This window comes from Sturnira hondurensis, unplaced genomic scaffold, assembly GCF_014824575.4.
Source record: "Sturnira hondurensis isolate 20B ecotype Veracruz unplaced genomic scaffold, ASM1482457v3 Scaffold0006413, whole genome shotgun sequence".
In the NCBI taxonomy this organism is placed as follows: Eukaryota; Metazoa; Chordata; class Mammalia; order Chiroptera; family Phyllostomidae; genus Sturnira; species Sturnira hondurensis.
The window spans coordinates 54,858,368-54,879,401 of NW_028079044.1; the positions used below are offsets into that span (position 1 = coordinate 54,858,368).

At 51.7% G+C, this 21,034-nt stretch overlaps 1 protein-coding gene across 1 annotated transcript in view; it reads right to left on the bottom strand.

Annotated features, from left to right (window-relative positions):
* MYT1L (myelin transcription factor 1 like) overlaps positions 1–19,448 on the bottom strand; it is a 131,089-nt gene extending 111,641 nt beyond the window's left edge. The window contains exon 1 of the mRNA XM_037048659.1: positions 19,315–19,448. The gene's annotated coding sequence lies outside the window, so the exon portion shown is untranslated. The remainder of the gene's footprint in view (positions 1–19,314) is intronic.
* Positions 19,449–21,034: the final 1,586 nt, after the last annotated feature.

Sequence of the window (21,034 nt, forward strand, 5' to 3'; positions counted from 1 at the left end):
GCCGCCCGGTCCCTGCTCTCCCTTTGCACGTTGGGACCTGCTCTGGAGTCTGAGCACGAGATGCTATTGATGCATGAGGTCAACCTCTGTCCTTGTTTATCTGTCCAAAAATACCATTTTTCAGCCTGCAGGCTGACATGGCCACATTGGTCAAATATGATAGAAGATGGATCACCTACTCATGTGTGACCAATAGTGACAGGGACATTTTGTCTTAAAGTATTCCTAACTGCTAAGAACTAGTATGTGGGGGCAGTGCACCAATGTTGTGTCTACACAGGGTCACTGTCACCACCATCTAAGCAAAGCGGCAGCCCCAGGACTGTGGCAGGATGTGCTCCTGCCCTGTGACAGGTGGCCACCAGGACGTCTGTAAACGCTGTCTCACTGAGCCTAACTGTTGCGGGGACAGCGGTGTATGTCTCATAAACTCATGCTGAAGTCCTAGGCCCAGGACCCCGAATGTGACCAAAACGGGCTCGCTGCAGATAAGACAGGTTGGATAAGGGCACACGGAACAGGGTGGGCCCTTGCCCTGCACTGCTGGTGGGCTTCCAGGGGGTGTTTGGACAAGGCGCGCAGGCAGGGGAGCGCACTGTGACCATCACGTGAAGAGCAGGCGATGTGTCTACAAACCAAGGGACGCCAGAGACGGCCTGGGACCAACTGACGCTGGGCAGGCGGGGACAGAGGCTCGCTCCAGGAGGAGCAAGCTCTGTGACCCCCTGGCCTCAGATGGGGACTCCTCCTCCCAACTGTGAGGCGATGCCTCTGTCTCCCGGGTGCCTGAGCAAGTGCACGGATCTCTGGATCTTGCCCTCCACTCTCCCCCACCAGGCCCTGCCCTAGAGAGTCGGTGGGGGGTGGGGGGTGTCTCTGTGGGGCTCTAAGGAAGGAGGGTGTCGGCACCATCCGGGACCCTCCTCACTCCATTCCTGGCTCTTACTTCAAAGCCACTGAGAACGACCTCTTTGGGGGGCTTTTCATTTGGATGCAGCTGAAGGTCAAGGGCCATAACTCCTGCCGAGCCTGAGGCCCTGAAGGCTGAGGGGCACTTTGGGCACCCAGCAAACTCTTCAGCTATCACTGGAAAAGGTGGGGCTGACAGTCAGATAGAGGACTGGTGAAATGTCAGTGCTTGTGTTTCTCTTTTGCACACTCCCCCGGGTGCCGGTTGGAGCCTCCCCCAGCCAAGGAAAATCCAGATAGCTGTAGCTGGAGTCCCGCACGGAGAGACGTCAGCCACCACTCTCGTGTCTGACCTCTGTGATGAGGCTGCAGGTGCAAGAGTGAAGGACAGAGGACACAGGTGTGCAGTCAGGCCACACCGGCCATGAGAAAGACAGCCAGAAGTGAGCCAGCAGTTGTGCCCGGTGGGAAGGAGAGGTGTAAGACACCAGCTGGGAGCGGGAGGAACCCTCAGGACAGCACGGGGCTGCAGGCCGAGGCAGAAGGTGGGCGCATGCCCGTGGCCCACTGGGTGCTCTCTGGAGGCTCAAGGCCCTGGAGAGCAGCTGCCTCCCACAGCGCGGCCCACATCCTGAGGAGGCTGTAAGCTGGTCCCCCAGCTGTGCACACAACCTGAAAGAAAGTGGGGGCTGAGCGAGGGCTGCCTGGGTGTCGCCTGTGTGCTGTCTACGCCTCGAGGCTGGTCTGCACTCCGAGTGTGCCTGAACTCCACCCAAAATCTGTGTGGATGACCTTTCCTGTCCTTCACCAGTTCTGACGGGCGCAGGCCACTGGGGTGGGACTGCTGCAGGTTGCGGGGGCACCCAACACCTGGCTCAGAGGACCGACAGCAGTGACACCTGACCCCCACACCTCCCTGACCTGGTAGGGGGGAGCGTGACCTCTGCCGACTTTGTCCAAAGAGCACAGAGCACAGAGCACACAGCACAGGAGCTGGATGGAAAGGAACCTGAGGCTGCCCGGCGAGAGCCCCTCCTTGGAGTGCTCGTCCCAGCCAACTGGGCTCTGAGGAGAAGTGGCCATGGTCATGGTAACTATGGCAACTCAGACTTTCAACCACAGACTTTCCAATCAATGTGGAAGGATGGAACATTGTTTCCTGAGGTGAGGACTTCCTCTGAAGAGAGGTATGGAGCAGTGATAGATTAAACATGATCTGGGAGCCCTGGCCAGGTAGCTCCATCGGTTGGAGCATCGTCTCTACACCTAAATTTTGTGGGTTTGATTCCTGGTCAGGGCACATAACTAGGTTGCGAGTTCAATGGGGCCTGAACCAAAGACAAGTGATCGATGCTTCTGTCTCCCTTCGTCTCTTTCTCAAATCAATAAACATAACCTTTAGTGAGAATTTTAAAAAACAAACCATGGTCTGTGGTATTAGGTCCCTCTGAAACTGCCTAATTTTAAAGTCCCTCAATTAAAAGCTTGGGGCAAAATTTTTCTTGCCAGCTTGCTTCCCTTATACCTGGAAAACTTGGACGCTCTTCTGAGGAGATATTTTACATTGATTTCAAAATGTAATACTTCCCTCTAAACAAAACTTAATTTCAAAGAACTGCATTTTTTCATTTTGACTATCATCCAAAAATTAGCATTTTGCATCTACCTTCTGCCACTGCTCTTACTAAAATCATGTCACCAAAAGGCACCCCCCCCCCCAACCCAGGCCCTCTCACTGTGACAGCGGGCCGCCGCTCCCTCCCGGTGCCTGAAGCTGCTTCTCCTGTGGCGGGTGTAATTCACCTCCTCATTCTCCAGCTGCTCCCTCTCCCCCCAAATAAAGATGTTCCCAGAATTCTGTTCCTGAGTCTCCACTTTCATTCTTGGTAATTTTGTTCACTGCATGAATTTAACTTTTACCTCTAATTAAACAACTCATAAAGCTTTGCCTCCAAGCCTGCTTTTCCATCAAATCTCCTCCCCATTTCTAGCACCTGCCTGTCTTCCCACCCAGACACTTGGGGAGGCCTCACGCCCATTCCTCTCCCACTTGCACCATGGCCGCCAACGCTCTGCCAACTGTCCTTGAACAGAAGTCACCACTGACCCTTGCCTTCCCTCTAAGCCTTTTCAGTCAGTTGCAAGGTTTGGAGACTTTCCATGTCAGCTCAGAAACGACTCTCACCTCATTGTTCCACTGGTCCCAGTGGAGCTCCCTGAGGCCGGGCCGTCTGCCTCAGTGCCTGGCCACGTGTCTGCTTCGGCCGGGTCTGTGTCCAATTCTCCATTAGAATCTAAGCCAGGCTGAGTACTATGTTTTTTCACTGTAGGAGTCTTTGTTTGTTTTTAAACCTTACACAGAAAGCCAACACAATGTGGACGGAAGCTTGGATACTCTGGATGAAGTGGGGTGAGGAGTGGGGATTTCACTCACCCCCCTCACTGTCAGCCACTGTACTTCTGCAAACCCTAGGCTCAGCAGGGCTCAGTGTCTGGGGTGGTCCCCTGCCTGGTGTCCCAATTCCACCTGATGGTCTTTCTGCTCAGCAAACTGCTGGGTCCCAGGACACATGCTGCATTTCACTGTCTGGCACAGAAAAGTGCCCAGCGGTACAGATGAAGTTGGGTCCAGCTTACAAAGCAGCACATGTATGAAATGTCTGGATCAACCGCTACCCAGAAAGGGCCGAGCTAACATGGACGTGCACCAGTGAGCTTGTTCGCACCAGCAGGACCAGCCTGGGGAGCAGTGAGACATTTGGCGAAAAGCTGTCCGATTGTTTTCCACAGGGAGACACACGGGCCCCAGGACAGCACGCAGGCTCCCCAGTGGACTAACCTGTGAGACGGCAGGTGCCGCTTTTACCTATGGGACATAAACATACATTTACGTATATTTACATACAACATTCAGGTCAGCCCCTGCTCCCAAACCTGCACGCTGGATAATATTTTTTAAGAAGGTAGCGTGTGTGGCTCATGACAATTCTGTGCAAACCCAATATTCGAAACAAGATCCACAAAGCAAAACAAAGATCTAACCAATTGACCTCATGCCCGATGAGGATACAGGTGGCAGAGCCCACACCAAGCCCTTCCATGGCGCCATCTGGCCCAGATGAGCTGAGCTCAGGGTGCGGTGCTCAGCGCTGGACTGCTGGCCCCACCGCTGTGACAACCACAGTAGGGCCACACTGCTCCCATGCACACGTCCTCTGTGGGTCTGAACGAGTACTTGCTGCGGCTCCCTTGCGTGTGGCAGGGGGATCACCTCTGATCCCCCTTCTCCTGACAAGGTCTGAGCAGGGTTCGTGGACAGGTCCTCACCTGTGGGAGGGTGTGGGCAGGGCCCAGAGAGCCCAGGCACCAGGCCATGACCAGGAAGCAGAAGGGGTCGGGGGTGGGGAGCAGGCCAGCACAGCCCATGTGAGGGACCCTGACCAGTGGACTTCCCACCACCCACCGAATCTCTGAGTCTTAGTGAAAAAGTAGCCTCTTGCCCTCACTGGCCACCTGTGGGGGTGGGGACTAGATGTCAGCTTCCCCCACTCCTCCCACTGCTAGCTGCCAGGGCTAGGCACTGGGTGGAGTGGGCACCTCTGTCCTGCTGGTATCCCTGCTGCCACGCTGCCCTGGGAGAGTGTCGTGTTCACTGCCCCAGCTCACACCCACTCTCCTGGCTCTCTCTGGTGGCTGTGCCCACAGCTACTGGCCCACAGGCCAGCTATGGTGGTTCTGAGCATGAGACGTCCAGGCACAACTGCAGAGCATGGAGGCCCAGTGAGCCCAGTGAGGAGGTGGCACGTAGGCATCTGTACCTTTCACACGTATTTCCTCACCATCTCAGGAGAGCAGCTGCGAGGGGGTGCAGGGGAGACTAGGGGGTTGCTGACCCTGCCAGAACGCATCAGGGGTGTTCGCTCCTCCTGACACCAGGCCAGGCAGCTGAGAGGGCAGCTGATGCCCCCTCTACTGGGAGACTGCATCAGCTCAGAACACACGGGGAGGCTGGAGACCAGGCCCAGGAGGGAGGAGCCCACCCTGGGTGCAGTCAAAGCCGAGTGGCACTGCTCAGTCCAGCATGGCAATGCTGCAGAGAGAGAGCACCGTGTCTGTCACAGCCTGAAAGAGGGTGACACCACCCTTGACCTGTGTACTGCTGGGGGTGGTTCTACACATTCTCTTGAATAAACTGCCCAGGTCCTTTAAAGGGGCATTTGGCTGGGGAGAGGCTCAGAAGGGCCATGGCAACTCGAAGAACATTCCCCACTGGAGTGGAAGACACACTAACGAGGCTTCTGTCAACTCCGTCAGCTTGTAAAACAGCACCGTTGAGATTATATGACCAAAAGTAGCTATCAAATGTGAGTTGGTTATGGCAACACATTAGAAACACAAGTGAAGCAATAATGTAATTTACAAGCAAGATATGATAAAATAACCAACCAACACCTTCAGAGCTGAGCTCGCCGAGGCGAAGCCGGCAAAGGGCTCCCACTGGCCAGCCCGAGCTCCCAATGGCAGGGTGGCAGGACCAGCTGGGTGACACCTCCAAGCTTCCCTGCTGGACTGAGAGTGGGATCCTGAGATGCCCTTTCTCCGCATGACTGGTTAAGAAGAAGGGGTTGGTGCCCGAGGCTCCTACAGAGGGCGAGGCACCCGACCCACTGCTGCTGGGGACGGTTACTCAGAGCCTGGGAGCGAAAGCAGGGGGCAGATGGAAGCACGAAACAGGGACATGCCTGTTTCTGCCCGGTGACTCCTCACAGACAACTCACTGTCTTCCAGACCTAGTTGCTCCCATATTTGGGGTCCTAATACTGGGAACACGAGGAGACACATCCATCAGTCTACCACACTCCTCAGCCCCTGGCATGACGGCTCTGCTTCCCCACACTCACTTGAGACAGAGCACACTCTGAGGACGCGGGGTGCCGGCACTAGGTCTGCCGCTGCTGCCGAGGGGAAGGAGAGGGAGGAGTGGGCGCCCCGGGACGGCGCGCGGCAGTGCTGGGGCAGTCACAGGACTACAGTTCACATGGCAGAATCGTCGGGACTGAATGACGGGCCCACAGGCCAATCGTTCTGGAAGTCAGACACCGGCAAATAAAAAGGGAGGCAGTGCACCTGCTGCTGCCAAGAGCGGGAAAGGGACAAAAGGTCAGGTGAGACCACTGAAGTGGCAGATTGTATCCAATTCTACACTTCAGAGAAATCTTTTCTGATTAAAAGAGCATTTTGTGTATAACTAAAAGAAAGTTAGCATAATGGTTCCCAAACGTGCTCTTACCAGGCAGACGGTTAAACACAGACTGGGCTCTGTTTGCAGACGCGAAGCCCCCCTTCCTCCACTGCGCAACTTCTCCTGGGAGCCCCCTAGTGGCACCAGGGGCACAGGACAAAGTCCTCCAGCCTTCCAGGACCCTATAGCCCAACAGGAGAGACTCAAATAAACTGCTAACAACTGGAGTTTAAGGGGTCTGGAAGGAGGGGCATTCAAACCAGAAAAATGGAGTGTCAGGGGCACCTTCATGAGGAGGGTAACTGAGGTCTTTTTCAACAAGTCTCTCCGAGCCCCATTTTCCTTATCCAGAAAGTGGGGCACTGGAATGGATGCCTTTTGAAGTTCTTTCCACCTCCAACATTCTGGAACTCTACAGGAGCTTCTAGGTGCTCAGCCCCGAGTAAGGGGCCTGTTTGGAGCGTACTGCAGGGAGAGGCTGCTTTGTGCCGAGTGGCTATCACTCGGGGCAGGGCTGGCAGGCACGTCCATGCCGTATGCACGTCTGTGCACGGTGCAGACACATGCACACAGGCATGTGTGTCACAGCTCGACCCAAATGGCTCTCACCAGGACTCGGTGTGGTCTGGAGCTGAAATTGCATTTAGGTGCATGACGTAATCTGGGTTATTTTTAATCAAAAAGAAGTCTAGCAAATTACCTTCAAAACCGCTAACTGCAGAGTTTGCACACACTTTACAACAGAAAGCACTGCCATCTGACACCTGTCCGTGTGTCGGTACCTTTTGGCCAACTATGTAACTTTAATGCCTGAAACTACCCAAAGTGAGCACATGAACCTTGCCACGACTTCCCACGTTAGCAGACACTCAACTGTGCTCACCTGCCCATTTCCTACTTTGTGTAAGTGACCTCTCTTTTGGTAAGACGAAGGTCCCCAAGAGCAAATTATCTTCTGGTAGAGCGCCAGTCACACCAACAACTGGCTCAGGTGCAAGTTAGCGGCTTTCTACCAATCTGCAAAGTGTAGAGATTGGTATTTTGTCTCCACAGCACCTGATTCTTACCTGTCACTCACTCACTCACTCACTCACTCACTCACGGATACTTTTAGTCTACGAGCACTAACTGAGTGCCTACTACTTGCCAGCTGTTGTTCTGGGAGCTAAAGAGCCATGAAAATGAGTAAGAAGAAGCATTTGATGTAACTATAATTAAGCAAATATAAGTCAATACAAGATGTTTTATTTTTAGCTTTATTTTTAGAAATGTATTTGTAAGCTAAATGCACATCTTTAGAAGTGACACAGGAGTGGCAAAGCGGACTTCTCCTAGAGTGTAGTGAGGCGAGAGCAGGTGGGTTTGGGAAGATGTCCCTGCAAGGACAGAGGATGCAGTGTGAGCGGGCAGACAGACCCCCTCGGTCGTTTTAGCTACTGCTAGGCGACCTTGGGCTGCACCTCCGTCAGACTGCCCATTGAGGGGCTGTACTAGATTGAGCCAGCGCTTATGACGCTGGCCGGGTCCACATGTTCCCACCTTCCCACAGTAACTCAGACTTAGAGTCCTTCTCGGTTTCTCATAGAAGCATGATTTCTAGCGTCTCATGTTGTGAGGTCACGATGATTTCTTACTATTTTGTAGAGTACTAAGTATCCGTATGACTTACCTGCTTGAAATTTCATCACCAGCTCCAATAAACAGCATGTCTACAAACTCCAACAGAACAAGTCTTGAGCTTTACGAGTTGACATCAACTTTTCACAAATTCGGAGACCAGGCTTGCCGATGGCACTGAGCACCAGTGTGCCAGGACTTTAGGTCACACAGTGTCCTGTGACCTCACGGCAGCAGGGCATTGAAGTGCACAGAGCAGGGCCTCGGAGATGCACTCCACTCTGAGTCACACAGGGAAGGTGAGGACTCAGCCAGAGGTCAAGGGCATTGCCCATGGCCACGTGGCACCATGGTGGGAGGGGCTGCTAGTAGGCAGGCTCTGGGTTCCCCAACTCAGTGGCTCTGAACCCCAGGGCAGGAGGCAGTGCTCCCATCAGGATCTGGGGGGCCAGGTCAGTCTGTATAGAGAGCTGTGGACTGAAAAGCACGTTGACATCAAGAGAGAATTAGCTTCGTTTCTCAGTATTTGAAGGTGATATCAAGAATTAGTATTTTTTAAAATTCTAGGTTTTATCTTGCTAAAGAAATTTGGGTTTAAGTCATCGAATTCCAACAGAGACGACATGTAGCAGGGGACTCTGGGACAGCCCCGGAAGATGACATGCTGTCCTGGCTATCTGTCATCTCCATCAGAATCATCTGAAGGACAGAGGGATTGGAGCAGCCCAGTAGTCTATTGGGGAGCCATGACTCTGTGCCCAGATGCCCTGCAACACCACGGTGATAGTCATATCGTGGTGAGGAGGGCTGCACAGAGGGCAGCTCCTTCTGAGTGACACACACACTTACATTCTTAGAACCTACACAGTGAGCACACTGGTGGGGGCAGGAGCCTTGGGTCCGGTTGGGCTCTGGCCTAAGCAGCTTCGTAACTGGAGACAAGTCACTTCGTTTCTCCAATTTTAAAATGTGGTAGGAGGATTAAATGACCAAGTTCTCTTATAGAGCTTTTTCAAGTCCAGGAAACACTGAAGGAAACCAGCACAGACATCCAGGTAGACTGCAAGTAGGGCAGGGCCAGAAGGGGACCGCAGCTTCTGCCCACAGTCTCTACCCCATGTCCTCCTGGTCCCAGCAATGGAGCCCCGCCACTCTGTTGCTCGTCTCAGAAACCGAGGGGTCCCCATTATGATTCATTTCAATCCCCATGTCACTGAGTCTTTATGACTTTATCTCCAAAACACGTATGAAATCATTTTCCTCTTGAATGACACACCTTTGTCCAAGCCGTATCATCTCACCTGAGATATGAAACCACCTTCCAACTGGCTTCCCCACGGCCGCCCTTCCCCGAACACCCAGCTCTCCAGGCTGCTCCCCACAGCATTCTCTGTCTTCTATCAAACGTTTCCTGGACCAAGCACAAGGGCACTCTGGGTTGCACACAGCTCCTCACACTCCAGGGTGGGGAGCCAGGGTACCCATCCTGGCAGCTGGGGACTGTGGGCGGTGTGGCCACCAGGCAATCTGGGACCACTCCTCCGAGGGTGTGGTAACATGTCCCTGGGAACCCTCTGGAAGGAGGGGAGAGCCGCAGTGCCCACAGCCCACAGCTCAAGCAGATCGTTTCCCAGTGAGACACATGTGGCTGGGTCTCTCCCAGATCTTCCCCAGCGACTGTCCCCCCACTCAGCCCTCCTGGGTGGCCTGGCTGCAGAGCAGGGAGCCTGCCCCACCCACACTCCCCACCTAAGGACAGGCTCACTGCCACCACCACCTCCCTCCAGCTCCCCAAACACCCCCCTTGCACGCATGTCCATCTTGTGTGCAGGTCTGGTTTCCAGACCACAGTATTGCATCTTTGGGTCAGCTCTGAAGAACATTTAGTGAAGACGAGCTAAAATACCCTGTGTGATGAAAATTACACTGTGTGAAGCAATTAAATGACTTCTGTGCTCAAAGTTACAGAGCTATTCAGCGACAGCGCTCCCCTTTTCTCTTAGGAACTCCAGTCTAAGGTGTTATTGACAGTTAATATTAAGTTACCATGGGGAGCCCACGGACTTGCTCCCTGTTATCTCACTGACCACCACCCAGGGAAGAAACAGGAGAGGCCACGCCCCCCACAGCCTCTCCTGCGGTGAGATCATCAGGAGCCCAGCTCTCCTGCAGCCCCACAGCCCTCAGCTACACGCGGAAGCCTCACTCGCGGGCACCTGAGCCCATTCTGATCCCAGCTCTCACCCTTCATTCTTGAAGGCCCCCAGTGGCAGCCTCCTGAGCGCAAGGGCTATGAAGTTCTGAGGCCTCACGCATACTCTGCAGGACCCTCCCAGCCCCTGCTGTGGAGGCCTTCGGGGACACACGTCCGGTCCTCCTGCTCCTCCACTGCACTCCCTCAGCCCCCTCCAACCATCTGGCCTCGGGTCTCAGCCCACTAAGACTCAGAGACTCCCTGGTGCTGCCCAGCCCCAGGGCCCCACCTCACTCCATGAAGACTTTTGCTCCTGGTGACTTATGAAACTGCCCTGCAACACCTCTAACGAGCCCTACAACCCTGCCACTAACCGTGCCCACCTATTCCTGACTCCCAGAATGCAGCTCCAACACCCCGAGTGTGGGGCTCTGGACTGGGCAGTGGCAGGCATTCAAAATAACAACCAAAAGTAGTCACCAGGTTCTACTGTTCAGATGCTGGTAGAAGAAGTGTGCTTTGGCATTTCTGGGGGCCTCTGGGGAAGGGCTCTAGCAAACATTCAAAACGATAATGTCCACAGACCCACGCTCGGCAGGGGTCAGGCCAGCCTTCTGCCCCGGAAACTCAATTCCAGCTTCCTACACAGGCTGATGCTTTAAGAGGATTGGTGTCTGTGGCCGCTTTAAAAATAATTCAGTTCCCAAGGACTCAGCGTTCCCATCCTTGTACCCCCACCTCTATTTTGGGCCACAAGCCCTGTTATCACTGAACAGAGTGACATTCACAGCAGGTACAACTGACACACAGAAATTTGTTGGATCGCCTGCACTAATTGGATCTCAGCACTTTCAAGGATGATGGCACAAGTAGGTGGCGTTGAAACATGTGAGTTCAGAACCTTGCTTACGGTCCATTTCCATGTAAATGAAGGCACGTGGTGATGCGCCAAAGCCAGCCCCCAGACTGAAGGAATGCCGTCTTGAGGAAGAAAACTGATAAAGATGAAGAGAAAACAGGGTTGTTCTTCCCTCCCTGCCCCTAAGATTTATGCACGCAGTTCCCGGCAGCACTAATGAGAGTTCAGCACGTAAATCTCCCATGAAACGATGGGAGATTGCCCTCATCCATCACTATGCAGCAGCAGGCGTGGCGCCGGGACCTGCGCCCTTCCCGGAGGTGCTGAGACAGCAGCCTCGGAGCCCGTGCAGAGCCACGCGCAGAGGGTGGCGGAGCCAGAGGTCACAGCATGCCACCCATGGCTCTAGATGCACAATATCAGGAAGAGAAAATGAACTCTGGCTCCTGTGGATGGAATCTGCTTCCCCTCACAGTTCTGAATTTTTCTCAGAAGAGCAGGCAAAAGGTCTGAAATAAGATCGTAGCAACCAGCAGGTCCCACTTTCCTGTCCTCTGCTCCCGCAGCTGAGCTGCGTGTGCCCAGGGAAGTATAGAGATTGCCCCTTTGCAGATGGGCCCTCTGTTTCCTGCCCCTATGTTTACAGAAGGTCTGGGTCTCCAGGGCGCCCCCTTCTGTCCGATCCTGGCCTCTCTGGGTTTGGCACTGATGTTCCTCTGCTCTCTGCTGTTCCCTGAACTGCGGGGTCCACTCTGTCGACTGTGCATGAAACACAAGGAACCTGTGCTGGCAGTGTCCTCGCCTCAGGGCCACAGCCACCTTGTGTCCTTTTGGGACCCCTGGTGAGCCCCACACAGTGGTTGACACATGAATAACTGGGGAATACAAATAGTGTGTTGAAAAGCAACACGCACACATGGAACGACATTCTAGAGGCATCTGGGGGCTGCCCTGGACAGAAGTTCTGCCACCCACCTGGGTGGGCGCTGCGTATGCCCCACAGGCGATACGCTGCAGCCTCCGTGAGTGAGCGTGCTCTTGAACACACCGACAGTAGCGCTACGCACGTGGGTTTGCACCCTGTGGCCTTTCGTTCCACAGCCTGTGCTGGGCTAGGTTCACAGAAGCTCCCTCACTTCAGAACAATTCTTACTGGGCTGTTGCAGGAATACACCAGAATTTATCCGACCAGTCTCCTACAGATAAACCGCTGTTCCCGAAGTCCTGTTCCTCCCAACAAGTCCATAATGTGCATAACAAAATTGCCTCCTCTCTAAAATACTTCTTCCATGACAAGTGCTGTGTGATTCACCTGCTCCTCACCGGAACCCTCTAGGTAAGCACACTGTGATCACCGGACACCCCAACAAAGCACCCATGGTGCTCAGACGTCACCCAGGTCATGCAAGGTCGAGGAACTGGGCAGGGACATGGAGGCCACGCTCACTGTGCACTGCCTTCACACAGCTTTATGAACGCCACGCTGCTGTGTGTCTAGAAGCGAGAGGATTCATGTGAGGGGCATGCTCCCTCTGAGCTCCACTGGTACCGATGATGGTGCAACCCACTGTCCCCAACACTGTCCCCACCAGCCTGATTTCCTGACAGGTAAGCAATGCTGTGACACTGTCACTCCAACTTGAATTTACAATGGAAGGAGGTGAGCATCTTTTCTAAAGTAAAAGCTCTTTGTGTCATGTCTGAAATATTTCCCATACCCTTTGTCCACTTTTAGTTAATATGTCTTGTTAATTTAATATGCCAGTAACTCTACCTGTTTCTGTTATATTCGAATAGGGTTATTTCTTATGTGTTGTTTACTGATACAATACTAGAAATGCATACACTAGAATTTCTATCTTTTTGAAAGTGATTTTGATTAGGGAAGATTTATTCATTTAGCTTCTATATTATCTATGTGTAAATTTAACACCTTTTTAAAGACTCTATTATGTTATTTATTATGCTTTCAAAAACGCCTAGTGATTCCTACCCATGAACTTTGCACTGGATTTGTACACAAGTGGCCCCTCCAACACAGGGGCTCCACGCCTACTTTCCTGGTTCCAGTGGCGCGTGTCCCCAGGGTGAAGGAAAATGACACATGTAAGGACCACCGCACTTCCTCTCAGTGGGGAAAAGCGCACCTCCCGTGGCCTTCCCGGAGGTTCTGGGTAATGGGCCATGTGACCCTCCTCTGGGAGTGAGGAGAAGCACCGTCTCTCACTGCACAGCAGTTTTCAGGGGCAGGCACACTGCGTGAGGCTTAGAATGCTGACTCAAGGCACACATTTCTAGTGTGGAAGCAGCTTTAAAAGTTCAATATGTTACTTTTTATAATAAAAATTTGGCTAACTGCACGCAGAAGGTCCTGTTGACATCAGAAGACAAAGCAGTTTAATTGAAGCTGTCACTAGTTATTTAGAAAGAATATGCTTCTCCAAACACACTTATAAAGGTAGATCTTTATAAATAAGACGGCACACAATCTTTTTGTTGAAAACTACAATTGGGGAGGAACTAGGAAGATGGCAAGCAGAGTCGCCGTCTGGCTCAGCCCACCACCACAGAACCTTTCGGCCTGGCTGTGGGCGAGTATCTACCTACTGCAGCTTCAGCAGAGGTCTGTGTTGAGTCTCCTCGGGAAGCTGGCCAAGGCCGCTGCTGCATGGGCAGTGTCACCCACAGGACTTTGGAGACCACAGCACTGAGCCACACACCACCTGCACGGCACCAGCGTGGTCAGTGCCTCAGCTTTTTGTTTCCTGGAACCGAGCTCTGATATCCAGGTGTGAGAAACCCAAACCACCCTGAAGCTTTCCCAGACTTGTGGGGTGTCAGGCATCGCCGGGCCTCCTCACCTCACAGTCTCCCACAGTGACGACGTGTAAGAAGTGCTGCACCCGTGGAGCAGGCCTGCGGGGCACAGATCTGTTCAGAGCAGAGATACTCCCCTCTGGTGACTCCATGACTCCCTCCCCCCAGGTGTGCCCTGCATGTGTGAAGCCCTTTATAATGTGTGGCCACCGCCACCTGAGTCTCTCCAGGTGACCTCTGGTCCCAGGTGACCTCACCTACATCCCAGCTCAGCATCAGCTGACACATCACTGACAGAGCCGATGGAGCTCCGTGCAGGGAGAGGAAATGTCAGGGTCTGCACCTCCCATCCCACTCTGGGCGCGGGAATGTGGTGAGAACACGTGCCCCGCTCCACGAGAGCTGAGGTCTGCACTTGGATACCACAGGTCATGAAGAATGCAGGTTTCTACTGTTTCCTACCAAATACAAGAAATCCAAAGCTCAGACTCTCTAATTATTTCTTACCATCCCTAACAGATATTTATAACATCACATTGTAATAAATACTGTATAATGAGGGGCAACGAAAGTCATAGACACCCTTAAGCAATATGAACAAGTTACTCTAAGACAATGAGAACCACTGTTTTGTGGCTTAGGAATGGACCAAACAGGACTCAAAGGCACAGGAGAGCAGTGAACTACCAGCTGCACTGAGAGGCCGCACTGTCAGGGAGAACAGTGGGATTCAGTGCTGGCCTGGCAGGTTTACAGACTCACGGTGTGTGTGTGTGTACAATAATGACTGATGTGCACAAACACACACGTGACACTGACATACTTACACACGGGTGCATGTGTTTCATCTGTCCATATGTTTGTATTACACACATTTATACTACAGGTATTTATACATAAGTACGTACACTCACAAGTCACCCACCCTGGATGGCAGTCCCTGCGGTGCCGACACACAGGCTCTGCAGACAGGCAGACACACGTCCTAGGAGGCAAGAACAGAATGCTGCCCTCAGGCTGAACCCCATCTGTGCCATTTACTGACTGTGTGACCTGGACACATTATTTACCTTCTGCTCCTTAGTGTCCTCTACTGTGAACTGTGGACCAGAACGGTGCCAACCTCACAGGGGCCTTGAGGACTGGATGGGGCGTGCTGCGTGCACTCTGCTAGCCAAGCTTGGCACCCAGCACTCATTTCGTGAGCACTCAGCTACTACGCCACCCTTTGCAACCTGCTTCCTTTCTGTGTAACCCCTCACCTGGTCTGTGTACAGCCCTTCCACTGCTCTTTTACAGAAAAGGAAAGGGAAGACCTTGAAGGGATTTACTCAAAGGCACACAGATGGTTACTGGCTCTGCTAGGACAAGCCCCATGGCTTTTGCTAGCTGTTTTAAATAAATTTGGGTCAGAGGGTCAAGGAGCACTGACTTATCAGGTTCCAGCTATTTCAGCCGATTCCTCCGGGACGCACAGCTCACATTGTTTTTCAGGTGGCCACTATCTGGAACACGGTTCATGGGTTCTTGTTTGGAAGCAGACACCAATTTTATCTGCAGCACAGTCGTCAGCATGGAGATTGGACACAGAGTGCGACCACTCTTTGGGCTCCAGTGTGGAGGAGTGTGCACTTCCTACAGGACCTGCTGCAGGGGGCCCGCAGGCGCGCATGGATATGCGGTCCCATGGGCTAACTGGGACTTGCTAGGACAGAAAATGCCCTACATAAATCCAAATCCTGTTCTGTGGCACCTCTATTTCCCCGTAAGAGCAAGACCCAGAGTCCTTCTTTACCGAGGATGCTAAAGGACAAGAGCAGCTGTGGATGGGACATGGGACAAGGGAGGGTCCGTGGGCAGTCACGGCAGGAAGACCTAGGGGCATGGAGGTCATGGGGCTGGGACTTCTGAGTGATGGCCGTTCCACTACAGGCCCTTTCCCCGGAACATCTCTGATTCTGAGCCGTGATTAAAGGCCAGGACTAATGGAGGACCTGTCCTAGGGACCCAGTCTAAACAGCTGCACAAGAGAAGCTCAGCTGGAACTGGACGGTTGACTGCAAGAGCGGTGGGTCCCGGAGACAGACATGATGGTGGCAGAAGAGTAGATGCGGGTGGTCATCAAGCTTGAGGGTGGAGGGCAGGTCTACAAACCCCTGGAGTGAGCCACCCTGCTCCAGACTCTACCCGACAGGGCCCCAAGAGGGGCCTGCAGCCTCTGCTGTGGGCCACAGGAACACCGCACTCCAGTCAGGATCATACCCTTGTCCTAGTATGTGGCTGCACGTGCCAACTGCCTGTTTTGCACAAGTGTGCACCTTGACTCTTCCCACCTCTGGGTTTGGCGTCTAAGTCACTCCCAGATCTATCCATCTAATGGGCTAATCTTTCAAGACCCAGTTCCAGGACACAGATTCTGCAGGGGCCATGTCCTGTGTGGTTCAGCCCGTGAATTCCGCCAGGGCTATGGTCACAGCGTCTTTATCTGTGTACCTGCAGAGACTCGAAGGGTCCCTGGAGCCAAGTGTGTGCTCAGAGTCGAGGGACAAGGAGCTGATGAAAAGCAACTAATACACACTAACTCCTTCCTGTCTGTGAAGGACAAAGGCAGCCATGTCACAACCTTTCCTCTGAGTAATTCTCTGTCATTATCCTATACCAATTCGAACTTCCAAGTATTTTTATTCAGCTTGAAACAGACTAGGATTAACAACTGAAACTTGAAGCCTGCTTGGGCAATTTGGGTTGAGTCTGGACCCCTATCTATACAAAACTCACCTCTACCCTGCGGTAGACCACCTAAGCCTGCCTCAGCTGCTCTCTGAGCTGCTCACTGATATGAGTCACTCGAGCCCCTAACCTCCCTCTACTGACCTCTGAACCAGGAAGAGCGACCACTCAGCCTCTGAGCACCAGGAAACTGCAGTGCTGCCCAGTGGCAGCACACTCGGCAGGGAGTGGTCACCAACAGTGTTCTCGACACCACACGTAACACGGGTAGGCGGCCAACCGCACACTCAGAAGCCCCATGCCCCTCCACGCTGTCCCTGCTGGCAGTGGTCCTGGGCAACTCCCACCACCTCGAAGTCTCTGTCACTAGCCTCTCGTTGAGCCAGTGACAGCTTACTCACCCGACACCAGGGGCTGCGGGAGACCCTTCTGCTGAGGCACAGCTGCTAGAGAAGAACAGCCTTCAGGAGACTGAGTTTTTAGAAATGAACAGAAACTGTATCTTCATCCTCAGTGCAGATTTCAGAAAACTCTGTATTCAATATTATTCTATCATGACTAGTTGTCCACCAGGCCAAGCTCAGAGAAAAACTATGTAACAAAATCTGAATTTTTTCCAAACTGAAAAGAATAATTAACTTAAGGTAAGGTCTGTGTTCACATTGGATGGGGAAACCTACTACTATAAAGTATAAAAACCTATTTCATTAAGAAATTTTGTCATGTGATCTATAGGTTCAATGCAATCCTCATCAAAACCCCAGTGTTGGCTTTGCAGAAACAGAAAGATCAACCCTGAAGTTCATATGGAATCTCAGGGGAACCCCTTGCCCAAAGCCAAAACCATCCTAAAGAAGGAGAAAGTTGGAGGCTTTTTATTCCCGGTCCCCAAACCTCCCGCAAGGCTGCAGTCTTCAGAAGGCGCTGTGCTGGCCTAGAGACAGACATCCAGACCAGACAGACGTCCAGACCAGACAGCTGTCTGGAGCAGACAGACGTCCGGACCAGACAGACGTCCGGACCGGTGGGGCAGAGCAGTGCCTGGGAGTCAGCCCTGGCACACGTGGCCCCGTGCCTGTCACCAAGGTGCCAAGACCATTCAATGTGGAGAGAACACGTTTCAACAAATGCTGTGGGGAAACTGGCTATCCACCTACACTGTATAAAGTATAAAAACTGTAACTTTAATGCAGAGTAGAACATAACTTCATGTCAGAGCTAAAATCGTAAAGCTCACGGAATAAAACAGAGAGGAGCATCTTCGTGGCACTGGATCTGGTGACCATCTACTGACTGAGGCACCGAGAGCCCAGGCAACAAAAACCAAGATGACAGCAAAGTGAGAGACATTTGTAGACCAACAGGCACTCTCGATGGAGTGAAAAGACAAACTATGGAATAGGAGAAAAGTATCTGCAAACCATATACCGTATTTTTAGGACTATAAGTAGACACAACTAGGTTTCAGAGGACGAAACTAGGATAAAAAGTTTTGAAGCAAAAAAATGTGGTAAAATATTTAATAACCTGTGACCCTGCTCCACTGCCACCAACCACCCCCGCAACCCCCGCCAGAGAGCCAGGTAAGCTGCATTTGGAGTATAAGATGCACCCCATTTTCTTCTCAAATTTGGGGGGAAAGTGCATCATGTAGTCTGATAAATAAGGCATCTGATAGGGGTTAATATCCAGAAAGCATAAACAACTCCTACAACAAAAATAAAACAACTTGAGGCAAAGGGCTTGGGCAGTGAAGGCTGGAATGGCCAACAACCACAGGAAAAGATGTTTCCTCGACCTCACTAATCACTGGGGAAACGCACATCAAAACCCCTCGAGACACCACCCCACACCCAGTGGGAGGGCTGCCATTGCCCACAGCACCCCACAGCACGGCATGCGTCTGAGAGGGTGGGGAGAAGCAGGAAACTCTGCACATTGTGGGCAGAGATGAAAGCTGGTGCAGCCACTGTGGAAAACAGTAGGGCAACTCCTTAAAAAACCAAAACAGAACCCAGGGATCAAGCGATCCTTCTTCTGGGTTTGCACTCAGCCCCAGAAGCAGGGACCTGCCCACTCATGCTTCCAGAAGCACCATTCACTACAGCCCGCCGTCGGAAGCAGCCCCAGTGTGCACAGACAGGCACACAGAGAAGCAAACACAGTCCATCCTGAGTGGAGCGCCATTCAGCCTTAAAACGGAAGGACGTCTGACACTTGTAGTGACGCGGACAGAGCCTGAGGATAGACGCCGAGAGGTCAGTCAGTCACAGACAGACACCGTGTGGCCCACTCATAGGAGGCCCTCAGAACCGTCACAGCCAAGGCGACAGAGACACATAGGACTGTGCAGCGGGGAAAAGTGACGGCTCCGGGCGGAAGAGTTCGGGGGGTCGGTGGTGGTGAGGGTCGCACGGCCACTCCTGGACGGCACACACGAGACGGGCGAGGACGGCAAATACCGTGTTATACGTATTTCCCTAAAGTTTAAGTAATTCTTTACAAAAACCCCCACTGCAGCTCCCAAGGAGGCTGACCAACAGTGACGGACAGCGACCTCTGAGGCCCTCGGGCTATGCAAACGAGGCCCTACTGAGGTCTTTACCTGAGGGATTTCTCTGAAGGTGAAAGGTCCCCACCTGGGTTTGCAAGGGCTCCCGCCCGACTGCGAGGGTGAGCAGACGCACCGGGAGGGCTACGTAAGAGCGGCTGGGTAACGACGTGCTGGGACAGCAGGAGACTGCGTGAGTCTGTTTAGAAGTATGTGACACAATCTGACTTCATGCTGAGTTTGCTTGTTAAAATTAAGGGACATTGTGCTCTTTGACAAATTAAAAAAAAAACATTCACAAACCCATCTCTACACCTTTCCAAAGGAAAACATCTTAGGGTAACTACACGAGACACGCGTCTGCACGCAGCCTGAGCAGGACACAGAACCATTACCTTTACGTGTCTCCTCGGGGAGCCATGTGTCTGTGGGGCTGGCGGAACCTTTCTTGACAGAGTGTTGTTGGTAACTTGGAGACACAAATACTTGACTGGATTCGATAACTACATTTTTCTCCTCTTCCACCAGATGTGGGTCACTCTAGAGAAAAATAAGAAGGCAGAGAATGAGGCCGACTGTCATCAGGAGACAGAATCCCTACATGAGGCTTGTGACACCCAGGGCGGTTCGCACTTGCAGACAGTGGGTGAGAGCAGGTAGGCCCCACGCACAGACCCCTGCAGGCACGGCAGGGGGCCTGCAGATAGGCCGCCACTTCTGATAAATGGCTCACAACAGAAAACTCCTCTAGAAAACTAAACCGCTGCTTATGATGTAAAAATTACAACAAATGGTAAACATATTCTTATAACACTATGCATAAAAGTTGTCTTTGTGATTGAGCCTAAAAAGTATTAAGGCAGTATGAAATATGGAGAGGCTAACTGGAGAAGCGTATATACGTGTCTATACATACCAGAGGGAAAACTCCCCCAAAGGGAAATTATTTATAACAAGTTAGGTACTTATTCTTTCATTTTCAAACTCCAGTCATCTTCAAAGTACTCCCCACTGGATGCAATGCACTCATTGAGACATTTTTTCCACTGCTTGAAACAGTTTTTTAATTCGTTAATTTTGATGCCTTTTAGGGCTTCTACCATTTTTTGTTTCACCTCTTCCACATTGGCAAAAGTTTCCCTTTGAAGACTTTTTTCATCCAGGGAACAAAAAAAGTTGGTTATGGTGAGATCATGTTTATAGGGAGGGTAGAACACAGGGGTCATGCTGTTTTTGGTCAAAAACTGCTGAACACTCAGTGCAGTGTGAGCAGGTGTGCTTGTAAATCACCCATCAAGATGAGCAAATGCACTGGAAGAATCTTTAAAAAATTCACTGAAGCCAAACACAGCCTCTCACAACAACGCCAGCTGGTCCACTGATGCAGATAGGCTCCTAGAACACTCTCCTAGTGGGGAAGCCTGGACTACAAGGGGCCCGCCCTCCAGAAGATAATCCTGCTTTTTTTGTTCCCCCCTCAGATACACAGCTTGTATCATCAGCAAACTGTCATACATGTTTTGTTTCTGTCCTTCTCTACTATAAAGATAGTAAGTACATTGCAGTCCTTTCCATCTAAAAGACTTTACAATAGACTAGTTGCTAATCAAAGAGGGAAACAAAATAGAATCTCTCAATAATTTGAATTTTTATTTGTTATAATTATAAAGCAACACCCAAACATAGTGTTTAAAATGGGGCTAATGTATAATCTTCTATTATTAATACCTATATAGTGGGCACAGTGATTTTTAACATGTTCTGAGATAATTACTAAATGGGCTAAAAATGGTTCAGACGGTATTCAATATAGTAGTTTCATGAAAATGCATGTTAATTCCCAACTTATGAAGAACACTGAACAAATTTAAAGAAATCTTATAATTGACCCAACATAAAGCAAAACAATCATCATTGAAAACACAGAACAGGACAGATGTTACGGGTCAGAGCCACTTCCTCTGATGTACTGCCCACACTGTGCTAAAAAACCCACACTTTTGTCAAATATTGCATTAATTTGCACAGTGCCCTACTCCTCTGGTAAGGCCAGACACTCATCTGGATGGCGTTAAACATTCTGTAGTTCTCCAGCGTGAGCACACGCTGTCGCCG